Source organism: Puma concolor, chromosome B4, assembly GCF_028749965.1.
Source record: "Puma concolor isolate L17-30 chromosome B4, mPumCon1.1.hap2, whole genome shotgun sequence".
NCBI lineage: Eukaryota > Metazoa > Chordata > Mammalia > Carnivora > Felidae > Puma > Puma concolor.
In genome coordinates this window covers 37,797,124-37,814,367 of record NC_141673.1, presented here as the reverse complement: position 1 = coordinate 37,814,367, position 17,244 = coordinate 37,797,124, and the positions used below count along the sequence as shown (strand labels likewise).

The 17,244-nt window shown below is 36.1% G+C and overlaps 1 protein-coding gene across 11 annotated transcripts in view; it reads right to left on the bottom strand.

Annotated features, from left to right (window-relative positions):
- The window catches only part of PPFIA2 (PPFI scaffold protein A2), a 479,884-nt gene that overhangs the window by 334,716 nt on the left and 127,924 nt on the right, over window positions 1-17,244 (bottom strand). The window lies entirely within an intron of this gene.

The window sequence follows — 17,244 nt, the reverse complement described above, 5'->3', positions numbered from 1 at the left end:
ATGTGGTGGATTCTATTCTAGGCATTTAGCATATATTGGTAAACACAACAGACAGACACCCTTCTTTGTAGAGCTCTCACTGAAGTGGGAAGAAGTGCAGAAACCACCAATACAATAAGTAAATTAAATTGTATGTCAGAGGGGATAAGTGTAATGGAAAGAAGTAGAAGAGTGAAGAGAAACAGGCACTAGAACAAGGCAAGAGGGATTAGTGAGCTGTGATTTCAAATTCCATATTGATGTTGCCTCCTTGGTATTTGCAACTGCGGCTCCTTTTGCCTGGCTCTCTCCCCAGCCCACCCAATAGTCAGATGGTTCCGTCCATCAGTTACTTAAGGGTATGCCTAAATGTCAGCACTTCTGTAAGTTCTTATCTGAAGACGGTCTAAAAAGTATGTCCCCACTCTTTCCCTGCAACACTTTATTCCCTTAGTCAGCTTTATTTTCTCCATTGCACTATATGTGAAAAATGACATTTATTCATTTTATAAAGGAATGTATTTTTTGTTTTATTAACTGTTGCATTCATTCCCATAATGTTTGGCATAAGGTTAATAAATATTCATTGAATAAATGAACATAGGTAATAATTAGCTTCAACTAATCGTTATTAAATATAAGAGGTAGGGCCAAGAAGACTAAAATTTAGTCAATAATCTATTATTTCTCAATAACTGGGAAGAGTTTTCATATTTTAAAGTTCTGCTTCTGATGTCCATGTCACTTCTATTGAAAAAATTTCCTGACAAACTTCTTTAAATTGGACCACTGATTCATCAATTCAACAATTAAAAACTGAGTGCCTATAATGTTCTCAGCTTTGTACTAAGCACTGGGGATACAGCAATTCACTATATTGTGCACCTGAAACTAATATAACACTGTAAGTTATTTATACTAGAATTTAAAAATAAATAATAATAAAATTGTTTAAATGGAGATAATTATTTTTAAAGTAATCTTTAATAAAAATCCCTATACATATATTATAAAAATTAAAATCCAAAAATTGTGAATATAATCACACTGCTAATCTTTTTGAGTTAAATTACCATTCAGCAATGGTCACAGAAGCTTGATATTTTTGTGTGTGTCTCCTCCCTGGATTCAGAGTAAAGCTAACTGTTTCTCCCTGGTGAAGGACCAGGAGCACCTGAATTGGTAAATGTTCCTTCTATTCTTAGGAGCTTTGGTCCTGATGACAATGACACTTAGATTAAGGGTTAGTGAAACATAAAGGTTTATATGGTTCAAATTTGTCCTCTGGGTCCAAAATGATGCAGTAACAGATCTACTGAGTAGTTTTTATAATCTATAAGTTAAAATGTACCAACATTTATACTTTTATACCTAGACTATAACTAAAACCTAGAATGATGTAAAGATATAAACAAATATCCAAACTTTCACGTGAGAGACAGCCAGAAAGACATAATCTGAGGCAGAGAATGACCAATAAACTTTATGAACTATTTTTTTTTTAATTTTTTTTTCAACGTTTATTTATTTTTGGGACAGAGAGAGACAGAGCATGAACGGGCGAGGGGCAGAGAGAGAGGGAGACACAGAATCGGAAACAGGCTCCAGGCTCTGAGCCATCAGCCCAGAGCCCGACGCGGGGCTCGAACTCACGGACCGCGAGATCGTGACCTGGCTGAAGTCGGACGCTTAACCAACTGTGCCACCCAGGCGCCCCCTTTATGAACTATTATGTCTACTACTGATTTTAAATTATTTTCTGTTTGGTGATGTAATACCTTCGTTATCTCAAAATTATCCATAAAAAGCTGTATTTGTTACAATTTAGGGAAAGAAGGTAATGGAAATGCCTCCACGCGTGAGTCAAGGAAGTTCAAGGAGAGGACAGATTCTGGTAGTATCTAAGAGTATCTAAGGTCATTGGAATTGAGCCTGCAGCATAAATCAGAAGCAACAAGTTTGATGCAAATGGCAGGCAAATTTAAAATCCCCATTACATCTACAGAAATGTTAGGGGCACTTTAGCATTTATCATACCCATGATAAGAAAGATATATTATTTAGATATTGAAATATCTTAACAAAATGTAAGGGCACCTTAACATCTATCATACCCATGATAAAGTATATTATTTACATATTTCAATACTAAAGAACTTAAAGAAATGTCATTTATTTATTTAAAAATATATATTTGTGTGCATGTGTGTATATATATACAAATACATGTGTGTGTGTATATATATGCATATATACTTTATTTGTGTATATATGTATATACATATATATATGTGTGCTTTAGGAAATCAGTGTGTGTGTGTGTGTGTGTGTGTGTGTGTGTGTGTGTATACATACTTTCTATAAAGCTGTTTGAACTGTTGAGGATGCTACTGTGAACAAAACAGAAAAAAACAGTCCTTTCCTCATGGAGCTTATCTTCCAGTGGAGTAAATAGGAGAACTGAATTTTTTAAAAGGTAATTAGAAAAGGCCCCCAGGAAAAAGTAACATTTGAACAGAAAAAGACTTGAGGTGAAGAATGAGCCATGGAGGTATCCAAAGGAAAAGGGTATTGGGTAAAGCAAAGAAGAAATACAAAGGTGCTAAGGTGGTAGCATGCTCAGGGTGTGAATAAAGAAAAGGGAGGGTGGTGTCCCAAGCTGGGTACATGAGCAAGGGAGCTTTAGATGATGAAATCACAATGAGAACAAGAAGCCATATTATGGTGGATGTTATAGGGCATTAACTGGGCATTGGCTTTTATTCTGAGTAAGACAGGAGGCAGGGTGGAAGGCTATGGAAGGCCTTGAGGGGAGGAGAGACATGATTAAATGGTTGACCAACGTTTTAAAAGAATCATTCTGGGGGCGCCTGGGTGGCGCAGTCGGTTGGGCGTCCGACTTCAGCCAGGTCACGATCTCGCGGTCCGTGAGTTCGGGCCCCGCGTCGGGCTCTGGGCTGATGGCTCAGAGCCTGGAGCCTGTTTCCGATTCTGTGTCTCCCTCTCTCTCTGCCCCTCCCCCGTTCATGCTCTGTCTTTCTCTGTCCCAGAGATGAATGAACGTTGAAAAAAAAAAAAAAAAATTTAAAAAAAAAAAAAAAAGAATCATTCTGGCTTCAGGGTTAAGAACAAAGTATAGACAATACCCAGTAGTGGGATTACTAGATCATAGGGCAATTCTATTTTTAAATTTTTTGAGGAAGTTCCACACTGTTTTACACAATTGCTGTACCAGATTGCCTTCTCACCTATAGTGCATAAGGGTTCCTTCTTCTCCGCAGCTTTACCAACACTTGTTGTTTCTTGTGGATGTTTTTCTAGCCATTCTGACAGGTGTGAGATGGTAACTCACTGTGGTTTTGATTTGCCTTTTTCTGATGGGAAGTGATGTAGAGAACCTTTTCATTATTTACAATAGCCAAGATATTGAAGCAACCCAGTGTCCACTGATAGATGAATGGATAAAGAAAATGTGATATATATGTTTGTATGTGTATATATATATGTATACACACACACACACACACACACACACACACACACACACAATGGAGTATTACTCAACCATAAAAAAGAATGAAATCTTGCCACCTGCAACAACATGAGTGGATATAAACAGTGTAGTACTAAATGAAATAAGTCAGTCAGAGAAAGATAAATACCATATGATTTCACTCATATGTGGAATTTAAGAAACAAACAAACAAAGGGAAAGAAAGAGACCACCACAACCACCACCACCACCACCAACAACAAATTCTTAAATATAAAGAACTGGTGGTTGCCAGAGGGTCGGTGGGTGTGTACATGGGTTAAATAGATCAAGAGGATTAAGTGGTAATAACTGAGTAATGTACACAAGTGTTGAATCACTATATTGTAAAACTGAAACTTATCTATATTGGAATTTTAAAAATACATAAAAATTTAAAAACAAAAAAGAATGAGGCTTGGGGAGGGGAGGTTAGAGCGGTACAAGGGAAATGAACTAGGGCGCTATTCAGGTGAAAGCTAATGGTGGCTCAGACAAAGGTGGAAGTGGTAAAGGCGACTGAGACCTAGATGGACTTTAAAAATATTTTGAAGGTAGATTTGGAAATAAGAGAAATAAGAAACCAGCATAACTCCAAGAATTCTACCTACATGAAGACTATAGTTGGATCAAGTTTGGAAGGAAGATCCACAACTCGATTTTCAACATGGACATCTATTAGACATTCACATGGAGATTTTAACTAGGTGGTTGGACACATGAGCTTGGGTTTCAATGGAGAGTCTTAGCAAGAACCATAAATTTGGAAGTCTTCAGTGTGTAGACTTAGGGGAGTAAATACTGAAAAAAAGAGAAGTCTAACTATTAAACCCTCCAGTGCCCCAATATTAAAAGAGTCCAGCAAAATGAAGAAAGGCCAGCAAAAGAAGCTAAAAGGAGGGGCGAGTAAGCAATACACTAGGATGCGGATGGTGTTTCACCAGTGGAGCATCCCACTCTTAGTCTCCTACCTGAAGCAAAAGGCTTCTACTTAGAGAAGGCAGCCTCTTTGGCCAAACCGATAACTTGGATAGCAAACCAGGTAGACTGAAAAAGGAAGTGGCATTTTCCTGGTCAACTAGATGATGTTCATGATGTTGATGTTCAGTCACATGATTATATTCCCATTCTGACTCTAATGGAGGGCCAGGAGGGGAATATAATAATGAACAACTCGTGCCTAAATTTGATACAGAGCTCAACGCCAGTACCTGAAATAATCTGGGAGTGCTAGATGTCAGCAGTAAGAGGCATAGTACAGATTCTTCGAGTAAAATGTTGATATAATCCAGTGATTGATAATTTTCTTTTTTTCTAAATAGAATATATTTTATTTATTTTATTAAGTGTTTACTTTTAATCCCAGTATAATTAACATAGTGTCATATTAGTTTCAGGTGTCAAATATAGTAATTCATTCTATACATTCAGTTCTATACATTATTCAGTGCTCATCAAAATAAGTGTACTCAAGGGGCGCCTGGGTGGCGCAGTCGGTTAAGCGTCCGACTTCAGCCAGGTCACAATCTCGCGGTCCGTGAGTTTGAGCCCCGCGTCGGGCTCTGGGCTGATGGCTCAGAGCCTGGAGCCTGTTTCCGATTCTGTGTCTCCCTCTCTCTCTGCCCCTCCCCCGTTCATGCTCTGTCTCTCTCTGTCCCAAAAATAAATAAACGTTAAAAAAAAAAAAAAAAAAAAAAGTGTACTCTTTAATCTCCCGATCACCTATTTCACCCATCCCACCTTCTACCTCTGCTCTGGTAACCATAAACAGAATGTATTTTAAGTGAAATTATATGTGGGAGCCCAAGATGTAAGCCATATAAAAGTGGAATTTCTTTGTTTGAGTCAGAATCAGAGTCCTGCTTGTTCACAGTCCTGCTGAAGCTATCCTCATTGACGCATCCTGACATAGTCCTAGGGCCTTGGTAAACATGGCTTAAAAACACAAGCATAAATGTAAAAAAAAAAAACAAAAAACAAAAAAACCTTAATCAGTTCAGAGGGGAAAGTAATTGGCATTTGCAGCAGTCAGGAAAGGTTTGGGGGAAAAGGACTTCCATAAAATATGCCCAGGTTGTCAATGTATTGTTTTTCCTCCCTAGATTATGATGTGCAAAATCTCTAAAACTACTGATAGCATAAAGAGGATAACCAGGGCTGTCTATCAATCATTTTAAATAAATTGTAATTTAAAGAAAGGGAGAAAGTTAATAGTGTAGAAGAAAATTAAACTTGATGTAAATAAGAATACACACATTTAGTGAGGTTTATCCATTTCAGGAACACATTAAATCTAAAATAAGGGAATAGAAAGATGCATTTAAAGTTTAAAACAGGGGTACCTGGGTGGCTCACTTGGTTCAGCGTCTGACTCTTGATTTCAACTCAGTTCATGGTTCCTGAGACTGAGCACACCCCTCCCCTCCATGTCCACCCTCTCCCACCATAGGGCTCTAATCTGGGAGGGCAGAACCTGCTTGGGATTCTCTCTCCCCATGTCTTTGTCCCTCCCTCACCCCCAAAGTAAATAAACTTAAAAAAAAAGTTAAAAAAAAGAAAAGAGAAACAACATAGTGACTATGTTCTTCCACAGCCACCAAGACAGAAGTTGCAATAAAGAGGAGGCATGATAATGAACTCACAGTTGCAATATTAATCTATTTTAATCAAATGAGAGATAAGCCTTTCTGCCAGCACTAAGTGGAAGTGTGAATAGGAAAGCAATCTTGTGGGGTCCCTCAAGAGGAATACTCCAGCTTATTTAGAGATGTGAGATATTCAGGAGATATTCAAAACAGAGAAAACAGAGATGCTCAAAATGTACAGCATTAATTTAAAAGAGTAGATGAAAAGGAATAAGTGTCATGAGAAATATAAACTGGTATTTATAAATGCTCATTAAAATAATGAGTATCTTAGGCAATTTTAATGACCTAAAATGATATGCCATTAACTTCATCCATCTACTATACAGAATTGGAACATTAATTTTCTGTCTGAGGCCAACAATGTTTACAAATGTGAGCAGTTAAGTGATCTGCAAAGATGTCAGAGTAACTAACATTTGCAATGTAAGACTCCCACTACAATCTGTTTTCAGATTGCATATACAGTATATCCACAATTGCATCCTATGGGTATGTGGGTACAGTTTCTAAAACCAGGCATTCAAAAGAAGAACAAATGTCCTAATGATTCAGATATGCATCTGGACCTTTTCTTTATACGAATTTGATACCAAAAAACAAACTAACTCATTTTTTCCTTCTACTAGAATTATGTAAATTATGTAACGGCAGGGAATTTTGTTTTGGTCATTGTTATAACCTCATTGCTTAGAAGAGTGCCTCACAAAGTCACAACTCAATGAATATTAGTTGATAGAATGAATGCCAGAAACATACACAAGATATAGTGACAACACCATTCCCTGGAATTCAGTAAAAAGGTTCACTTTATTTTTTTTATTTTTTTTTAATTCTTTTTAACATTTATTCATTTTTGAAAGGCAGAGAGAGACAGGGCGAGAATGGGGGAAGGGCAGAGAGAGAGGAAGACACAGAAACAGAAGCAAGCTCTAGGCTCCAAGCTATCAGCACAGAGCCCGACACGGGGTTCGAACTCACAGACCGCAAGATCATGACCTGTGCCGAAGTTGGCCACTTAACCAACTGAGCCACCCAGGCACCCCAAAAAGGTTCACTTTAGAGAAGCTACTTTGAATAGTAGAATTATAGACTTGCATAGATAGGAGGCCCTAAAATGTATATTCACTTTTTACTACCAAATTATAGACAATACACTCCATTTTTGGTGAATATAGAAACATAACAACATTTGGTAATTAAAACAAACTGCAGGAGACAGGAACTGATTTTTCTAATTGTCCCTATGCTGATAATCATCAGAAGTAATTAGGGAAAGAGGAAAGCCTTAAAACATGGTTAGGTGGCATTAGATTTTTTTACTCAGATAAGAAGTAGGCCAAAGCAGGTTAAATCAAAACAAAAGTATAGAAGCAAAACAAACAAACAAACAAAAAACAAAAAACAAAAAACCAACCATAGGTGGTTAAAATTCAGTTTGCAGGTCGCCCAAAAGAGAAATAAATATTTAACTTTGAATTCTTAAATAGCCTCTATATGTGTGTGTGTGTGTGTGTGTGCATTTGTGCGTGTGTGTATAAAATAGAACAAAGGAAAATCTTGCATCCTAAATAACTCCGTTTATCATAGTTGCAACCAATCCTTGTGTGAATTACTATGCTGTAATTATTCATTCAATATAATATATAAATGTTCATATAATAATTATCCATTCTTATATTCAAACAGTGGTATAATTTCTCCTTCTCAGATAGTCCCAGATCCTGCTGTCTATAGTTTTATTAGAAGGCTTACAACCTTATCTCTTACAGTAGAATTATTTGTATATTCATTTCCTTCAATTCACTGTCAGTTCTCTTAAAGACCATGGATAATGGCTTATTAATCTTTAGTACTAAGTTACTGATGGTTAGATCATAAAATGTGACAGAAAAATCTGTATTTTTTCTTGCTTTATCTATAAATTGATTCTGTAAGTCTTATGAGATTAAAGACAGTACTCACAACTTTATCTTCTATGCTAAGAAGTTATTTACTGAATGGTTAATTAGAAAAATTCATAATTGGAATAATTATGGTTTTGAAGAACCACAGACATGACACAAGTATACACGGCACTTAACAGAACTTATACAAAGATATCAAAAAATTAAAATTTAAGTTAGATAAATCAGGACACCAGGAAATCTTTTGTGGAAATGGAAATTATGTGTTAGCTAAAGATATCATGTTTTTGAGTTTGGAGTCTATTTTGAATAGAGAAGTGTTAACCACATCATTTTCCACCTAAGATGTGATGAAAGTAAGACTGTGACATTGGGGTTAAAAAAGGCAAATTTTACTTAGTACTCTTTTATCTCCTGTAAACAAGGCAGTTACATTTGGGCATTAGTCAAATAGTTGCATAAAAAGAAAACACACCACAAAAAACAATGTTCACTATGTTCGTGATCAGAACATTATGCCACCAAACCTTTATAGTGAGTCACTTGTCATATTTTATACTAATTGGTTTGCAATAATAGATCTTTGGCAAGGGAAAACATTCCTTGTGAAATGGTGACTAGGAAGGAACAGGTGCAACAGAAGAGACAGGTGGCTTGGAAAATGGATCTTCATATGTATAAGCACTAAACATCAAAACACAGTCTTCCTAGGGTAGTTGATAATCATATGACAATCATAATCAAACTGGCAAATCTAGAGAAATATAGAGTAGATACACGCTCATTATATATTCTGTTTCTTAATTATTAATTTGTTAGGTTCAGAGCCAGGACAAATCGTATAATTTATACGCTGCTTTAGCACTTGTCCCAGGTTGCAGGGTTATATATAATATCTAACTATGATAAGGGTGATGACAAAATACCTTAAGGAATTTCCTCTCCACATTTTACCCCAGACAGCAACCAGAATTAAGGCAATGAATGGCATAGTCTTTTACTAGTCCCAGGCTTTCTCAGAATTTTAATAATGGAAGTAACAACTTCTAAGTGACAGGTTATATAAATGAAAAAGACCCTTTCATATGCTAAATATGATATCAATGCAAAAGTGAAGGAGGTTAGGCCACAATGCAATTAACTATGCTATAAAAAAACATTTCAGAATAACTTAGTCTGTTAAAATGCTAATAATTGGGCAAATTTCATACAGAATGAATTTGAGGCAGTTTGTTAAAATATAGAGGTAATGATGCTATGAAGTAATGTTGTGATTATAATAAATTAATCAGTTTTATTCTCTGAAGTGGTACTAGAATTTACTAGAATTTGTCCATGTTCATCACCAAGTTTGTCTTGAGTCATAGGAGGACCTACTTAGCTAAAAAATATGGTTGTTTAAATAAAAATTTATGAAGTATGGGACATGTCACTACTCTCACTAAAATAAATAAAACTGCATATTTTATTTTTCTAAGGAAAAATACCACAGACATGACACAACATATATATGATATATTGATATGATACACATATCACACAGACATGTGTGTGTATGTATAATATATATATTATATATACACAATATATGTCTGCATGAATACACACACACACACACACTTACACACACACATATAATCGTGCTCTACATAAAGAACAGGAGGCTTCTGGGATATCAGAATTGCTTCTGTTCAGCTTATGAGAATTTTTTATAATCTACAGACAAATTGGGCTCAGATTGGTGCCTAACTGCTAAATTTGTGCATTTACACACTTTAAACCAGGTCATGGTTGGGACCTAACCTTATCAATCTCAGTAATTCTGAAAAGTCAAGGTTGTCTATACTACAGTCAATTTGCATGGACATGTCCTGAGCACTGGAAAAAAAAAGCTGTGAATGGGGAATTAGAAGTCTGCATTTACATCCCAAAACATGAAATTCAGTGAGAAAAATCATGCTTGACTTCAGATACAGTGTTCAGATTCATTATTAAAATTTGAATTCTCTATGGATAACACTCCAAGAAGGCAGGAAAACTCAATATGAAAGGAAAGATCTGGAAGCTGTGTGTCAAAACTCAGCACTGGTGTCATCAATACAGTGTGGGAAGGAAGGAAGGAAGGAAGGAAGGAAGGAAGGAAGGAAGGAAGGAAGGAAGGAAGGAAGGGGCCTAAAATGAAGCCCGAAAAATCTTTAGAAATCTAGCTGAAGTTGAGTAACATAGCTGTAACATCTGAGAGCGAGCCCCTTATTCCCTGTGGTGCCTGGGTGAGTCAGAGCTTACGCACAGACCACAAGAGCTGACAGCACATGGGCAAAGCAGGGTTTAGGGCAGAATGCAGGGGAGTAAGAGCATATGTGTGGAAAAGCGCCTTCTACTCTGTATTGTTTTGGTGTCTCTCAGATACATATCAAAATTCTCCATTTCCAATCCTGGCAAATTATATTCCTCTTTCTTGCTTTTACTCTATTTTCCCTTTCTTTACATCCTTTCTCCTTCTGATTCTTCTATTAGGCATTATGAATATTCAAGAAATTTTGTGAATTCTAGTATTCTGGTAGTTTAGTGATTTCCTTTAGGAACTTTCACAAGAGCAAAACAAGCAAACAAACAATAACAAAATAACACACACACAAACTGGATTTGGTCTCAGATGGCACCAGCTGAATCATGGCTCTGCTACTTTGCATAATGGCTATTATGTGTCCCTGGGCAAGATACTTAACTTTTAACATCATGGTTTCTCAGGCTGTAAACTAGCTACAATAACACATACCTGAGAAATTCCTTGAGAACACTGTAACTGGACATATTATTTGAAAATAACTAACATTATAGACACCTTAATATTTGTTGATTTCATTTATATGTTATTTCTATTATTCTGTGGGCATTTTCTAAGCATTATTGTTATTTCCTTATTTTTCCCTCTCTTCTATTTCTATGTCCCATTAATTTTTTTGCACTATAGCTTCAGTGTCCGTGACAAAACGAAATATGATGCAAAAGTCACAGAAAGAGAAAGAAACCATACTCAATAGCAATTGTTATCAGGTTTCATTAAAAAATCAAATCCCAGAGCCTCACTTAGTTGACGGAAATGCCCAGTTCCTGCAGCAGAACATGTAAAACTAGTTTTAGTTACTCCTTTTCTAAGTTTGATCATTAACTCGTGGTGCTACCATTTATAGCAACTTAGTAAGTGTAAATTTTACACCATACCTAATACAGGAACCTTAAAGGTAGTGAGAGGATGCTTCTTAGGTCAAAAAGAACTTTAAAGAAACGTAAAAGAATTATTCTCTGTAAGATTAAAAAAAAAAAAAAGCTATTTTCAGGGCACCTGGGTGGCTTAGTCAGTTTAAGCATCTGTCTTTGGCTCAGGTCATGATCTCGTGGTTCATGGGTTCAAACCCCGCATCAGGCTCTGGGCCAACAGCTCAGAGACTGCAATCTGCTTCAGATTCTGTGTCTCCCTCTCTCTTTGCCCCTCCCTGCTCATGCTCTGTCTCAAAAATAAGTAAACATTAAAAAAAGCTATTTTCAAGCTTTTTCCATTGCATATTTTCGAAGGAATGTTTTCTACTAAGTAGCTTAGTTAATTTATAAAATCTCAAATTAAATCTATAGTACATAGTCTGAGGTACCACCAAAAATATAATTCTGTAACAAATTTGTTATTATTGCATCTTTATTAAATTTGAAAAGTATATAATCTTAAAAAAATTAAGGGATGTAACAAATAAACACAATGTTGGATATAAATAGAAATTCTCTTCTGAGCTGTTTGAGTCACTCTGCAGTATGTCTGGTAGAATGGGCAGAGTACTGCACACAATAATGAAATTAATAAAACTGGAATTGTGGGCTGAACATTATGTTCTTGGCAGGAATGAAGGTGATGCTATCATAAAGAACACCTGCTTCCAGAAATTTGACTGGAAGACTCCATTGCATTATTTTCCTAAGAACAAAAGTGAATGTACATTTTAGATGACATGTATTATTTTGGGGATTGTTGGGGTGGGAAGTTAGTGTGGGCAGAGATTTTTGAAGTGCTCAGTATGCTAAACCGTTCTTTATCCTCTAAACACTTTTTCCTCTTTGGTCCTGTGAAGAGTTATCATTCTTGTGCTACATTAACTTGAGTCATAGGGATGTAGATAAAATTAATAATTGATCTACTTCTACCTATCAAAAAAGCTTTTAATCCATAAGGGATCCTTTTATTTTTCCTTATGTCTTATGTGATGTGCGCCAAAGCAAGAAATACCTTTATCAGTGATTAAGCAAGAGTCATCAAAATCCACGACAACTTTACAAATAAGAATTATTTTGATCACTGTCACTCTCCTAGGACAGTATTGACAGTTTACTACAATTGCTTTTCTGAGGTATCATTACAAGAATGTAATCTTATTCCAGTGTCACACATGGGATATATCTATTGCATAGCTATAAACATTACAACCTATAGGAAAATGTAGAGCTTAATTTGTCTTATTTAAAATTAAATACTATGTAGTTAAAATGGAACCCTTTTATATATCCCGACAATGATGCTAAATTCACGATCAAAGGTACCTAACATCCACTTATTAAATGCTATGGTCCTTGCAATTGCAATTATTTTCACAGATTGCCCTCTTGTGGCCATATGTGATGCTACAAACAACAAAATGAAAATTTTTCATGTGTGGTATTTTTTTTTTTCTATCTAGGAAATGATTTGAGGGTTTGTATCTTAAAATTCACTTTATAATGTTTCAAGATGAAATATCCATGAATATTCTTCAACGTAAGTTATAAGTAAAATCTTGATTTCTTTTCAAAAAAAATTTTAATGTTTATTTTTGAGAGAGAGAGACAGAGAGACAGAGCACAAGTGAGGAGAGGCAGAGAGAGAAGGAGACCCAGAATTGTAAGCAGTATCCAGGCTCTGAGCTGTCAGCACAGAATTTTATGTGGGGTTCGAAACCACAAAATGCAAGATCATGACCTGAGCAGAAGTTGGATGTTTAACCAACTGAGCCACCCAGGAGCCCCAAATCTTGATTTCTGAAAATTCAAAACTGGCTGCAATAAAATTATTCAAGAAATACAATAAATAAGTAAATGGAGTCTTGTTATGGTTATTAATTTTAAACCGTGGACACTCATTGATCCATAAAACAAATATGATTTAATTTCATCAAATTAAGTTCTAAAGCTATCTGTAACATAATTTTCAAGAGAAAGAGAAATTTTAGGATATAATCTAATATTATTATTAGAAAAGTACTAGTATTAGAAAAGGATTTATTCTTGGTTACCTAACATATTTAATAAACTGAGCACTTTCATTTTCAAAGACAGCTTAAGAAATAATACAATCAGACAATGAAGCTGCTAAAAATGTATTGATCTTGAGCTAGCTATTTAAGCTTTTTAAACCACAGCTTCCTCATTTGTAACATGACAAGTTTGACCCAGGTGATCTAACATCCCTTTTAGCTGTGGCCTACATCACATTAGCAAGAACTAACTAGCAATGAAGAGTTATGTTCTTGTTTTGTTTTGTCTTGTCTTTCTAGCTGAATTCTAGAATGTAAGTCAAAATATCTGTTAATTCCTCTAAAAAAGACGCTGCCTTGTCGTCACATTTGTAAACTTCAGAGAGAGTTCTTCTCAGAGCAAAAGGACACAGTGACACATGATATTTACAGTCCCTGTTGCTTTCAGTGCTGGAATAGCAAGGAGTGGCACAGAACAATAAAAGGGAGGGAGAGGACCACAGGCAGAGAGATGCTAAGCAGGCTTCCCTGGGTAAACTGAATTAGTTGACCTTTCTACATCTTCCAGAAGGAATATATGCCAAAAAGAAAGGTAAAACCAGCTCTGTAGTCACCACCACAGTGAGAAACAGACACAAACTAAATCATACAAGCTTTGTGAATGTTCATGTAACATAGATCTCAGGAGATACCTATCTATATATATATAGACACAGAGACTGATGGACTGATTTTATAATGCATCGATTACTTTAACGCAATGTACATTACATTGAATGAGCATTGATAGTTTGATTTAACTATACAGCAAGTTAAAATCCAGGAGTCATTTAAAATATTTAAAAATGTTTTTAATGTTTATTTTATTTTTGGGAGAGACAGAGAGACAGAGTGTGAGCAGGGGAGGGGAAGAGAGAGAGGGAATCAGACAGAATCTGAAGCAGGCCCCAGGCTCTGAGCTGTCAGCACAGAGCCCAATGCGGGGTTCAAGTTCACCAACTGCCAGATCATGACCTGACCTGAAATCAGCTGTTCAACCAACTGAGCCACCCAGGCACCCCTAAAACGTTTATTTTTAGATGAAATTCCTTTAAGATTAAAAATAACTGCTTAATCTCTACTACATTTATTCAACAAATCAGTGATTAGCCTTTATAACAGCTAGAAGCTGGAAACTTAATTGTTTTTTGGTTGCTGTTTTTGGGGGGGTTCTTGTTGCTGTTGTTGTTTTGCCTGGACTTTCCATCTTCAAATATCATCTATCTCACCCATACTAACTATATGGTCTCTCTCTCATACAGAGATCTAATTAACTTAAGCAGAGAAGGAAAGTATAGAAAAAGTACGCAGTAGCTCATAGAACCACCAAAAGCAATTGAGGTACCTGGCTTGGAAAAACAAAAACAAAAACAGAGGGTCTGGAGTAATTGGGACCACCCCAAACCACAAGACCCATCAAATGAACATACTACTGTCAGAGAACACTAAATGCCAATGGGCTGCAGATGTCCCCACCAAGACCTAGATCACTGAAGCCCCTAGGAGATAAATATCGCTGCTTTCGTTGATCCACAGAAAGGATCCACAGAAAGGATTTTTGTAGCAGGTAGAGTTATGGCTTCTCAAACACATCCACATCTCTGAAATCTGTGAATGTGTTGCTTTACATTGCAAAAAGGCTTTAAAGATCTAGTCAACTTAGGGATCTTGAGGTGGAAAGATTATCCTGGATCATTCAGTGGCCCCAAATGTAACCACAAAGGTCCTTAAAAGAGGGAGGCAGAAGGCAAGGGTGAGAAGGTGATTTGAACATGATACGCTATTGGCAAGGCCATGAAGGAAGGGGCCTTGACCCACGGAATGCAGTAGACTCTAGAAACTGGAGAAGATAAGGAAACAGGCTCTTAGAACCGCCAGAAAGAACACAACATGGCTGACACCTTCATTTTAGCTTAATAAGATCAATTTCAGACCTCTGACTTCTAGAAAAGATAATACATTTGTGTTGTTTTAACTTACTAACTTTGTGGTAATTTATTAGAGTCGCAGTAAGAAACAAATACGTTCCCCAATGCAGATGCCTCCTTGATCACTAGTGCTCATTTACAGTGCTGGCTGGGTACATCAGACTTGCCAGGCCCAGGGAATGCAGCTAATGCCTAACCACATGACAGCCTATAAAGCTAGTATTTTTGTAGCTTCTATAGGGCACAGAGGCTCTGCTTCCCTGTGACACACACAGTGAGACAAGCAACAAAAGCAAAAATAAATGAGTGGAACTACATTAAATTAAAAAGCTTCTTCACAGCAAAAGAAACAGCTAACAAAATGAAAAGGCAAACGATGCAATGGGAAAAATCCATGGGAAAAATGCGAATCATACATCTAATAAGGGGTAAATATCCAAAAAATATAAGAAACTCTTATAACTCAATGGCAAAAAGAAACCTGAAATAATCCAATGTAAAAATGGGCAAAGGACTCAAACTGACATTTTTCTAAAGAAAATATTCAAAAGGCCAATGGACACACGAAAATATACTCAACATCACTAAGCATCAGGGATGTGCAAATGAAAACAATGAGAAATCAATTGAGTCCCATTAGGATGGCTATTATCAAAAAGACAAGAGATAACAAGTGCTGGTGAGGATGTGGAGAAAAGGGAACATTTGTGCACTGAATGTAAACTGGTGCAGCCACTCTGAAAAAACAGTATGGCGGTTGCTCAAAAAATTAAAAACAGAACTACCCTATGACCCAGCAATTGCACTTCCGGGTATCTGGCAGAAGTGAAATCACTATCCTGAAGAGACAGCTCCACCCTCATGTTCATTTTGGCATGATTCACAAGAGTCAATAAATGAAAATAACCTAGATGCCCATCTACAGATGAATGGATTAAAAAAATGTGGTATATATAGGAAGGAGTATTATTCAGGTATCAAAAGAAGGAAATCCTGCCTTTTTGACAACCTGGATGAAACTTGAGGGCATTATGCTAAGTGAAAAAAGCCAGGAAGAGGAAGAAGAATGCTGTATGATCTTATTTATAGGTGGAATCTGAAAAAAAAAAAAAAACAAAAAAACAAAAAAAAAACAAAAAAAAAAACACACACCAAAACAAAAAACCCAGCTTATGGATACAGAGAATGATTGGTGGTTGCCAGAGGTGGGGGCTGAGGGCTAATAGAATGGGTGAAGGTGGAAGGTGGTTAAAAGGGACAAATTTCCAGTTAAAGACAAGTATATTCTGCGCATGTAATGTACATAGCAACTATAGTTAACAATACCGTACTGCAGATTTGAAAGTTGCTAACAAAGTAGAGCTTAAAAATTCTCATTACAAGAAAAAAAATGTTAACTATGTGGTAACTATGTGAAGGGATGGGCATGAACTAAACATTGCAGTAATCATTTCACAGCATATATACACGTGTACATACACATGTATACATATATACATACATATCAAATTGTTATGTTATATACCTTAAGCTTACACAATGTCATGTCTCAGTTTTATCTAAATAAAATTAGATGCAGTGGGGGAAGAAGTAAATGGTGAAGAATTCTCAAAGCATAGGAGAGATTCAGGTGCTAGGAAACCCAAAGAAAGTACAAATATCTCTTATTATTATACTTTCATATTATCATTATTCTTTGGATTGTATCATCATCATATTGCTTTTGGAAGCCTGATGTTCTAGTCCTGATGACTTTCTGATCCATTACCTCCATTCTTTCCCATATCACTACCTCCAACAGCTCAAAGCAAAATCATAAAACTTCAAAAACTAAAACTTCTACCTTAGCTATTAGAGATCAAAGCCAGTTCCTACTGCAGCTAAAACTATAGCTATTTCAGAAATGCCATGATATTAAAAAATAAATATTTTCTATAT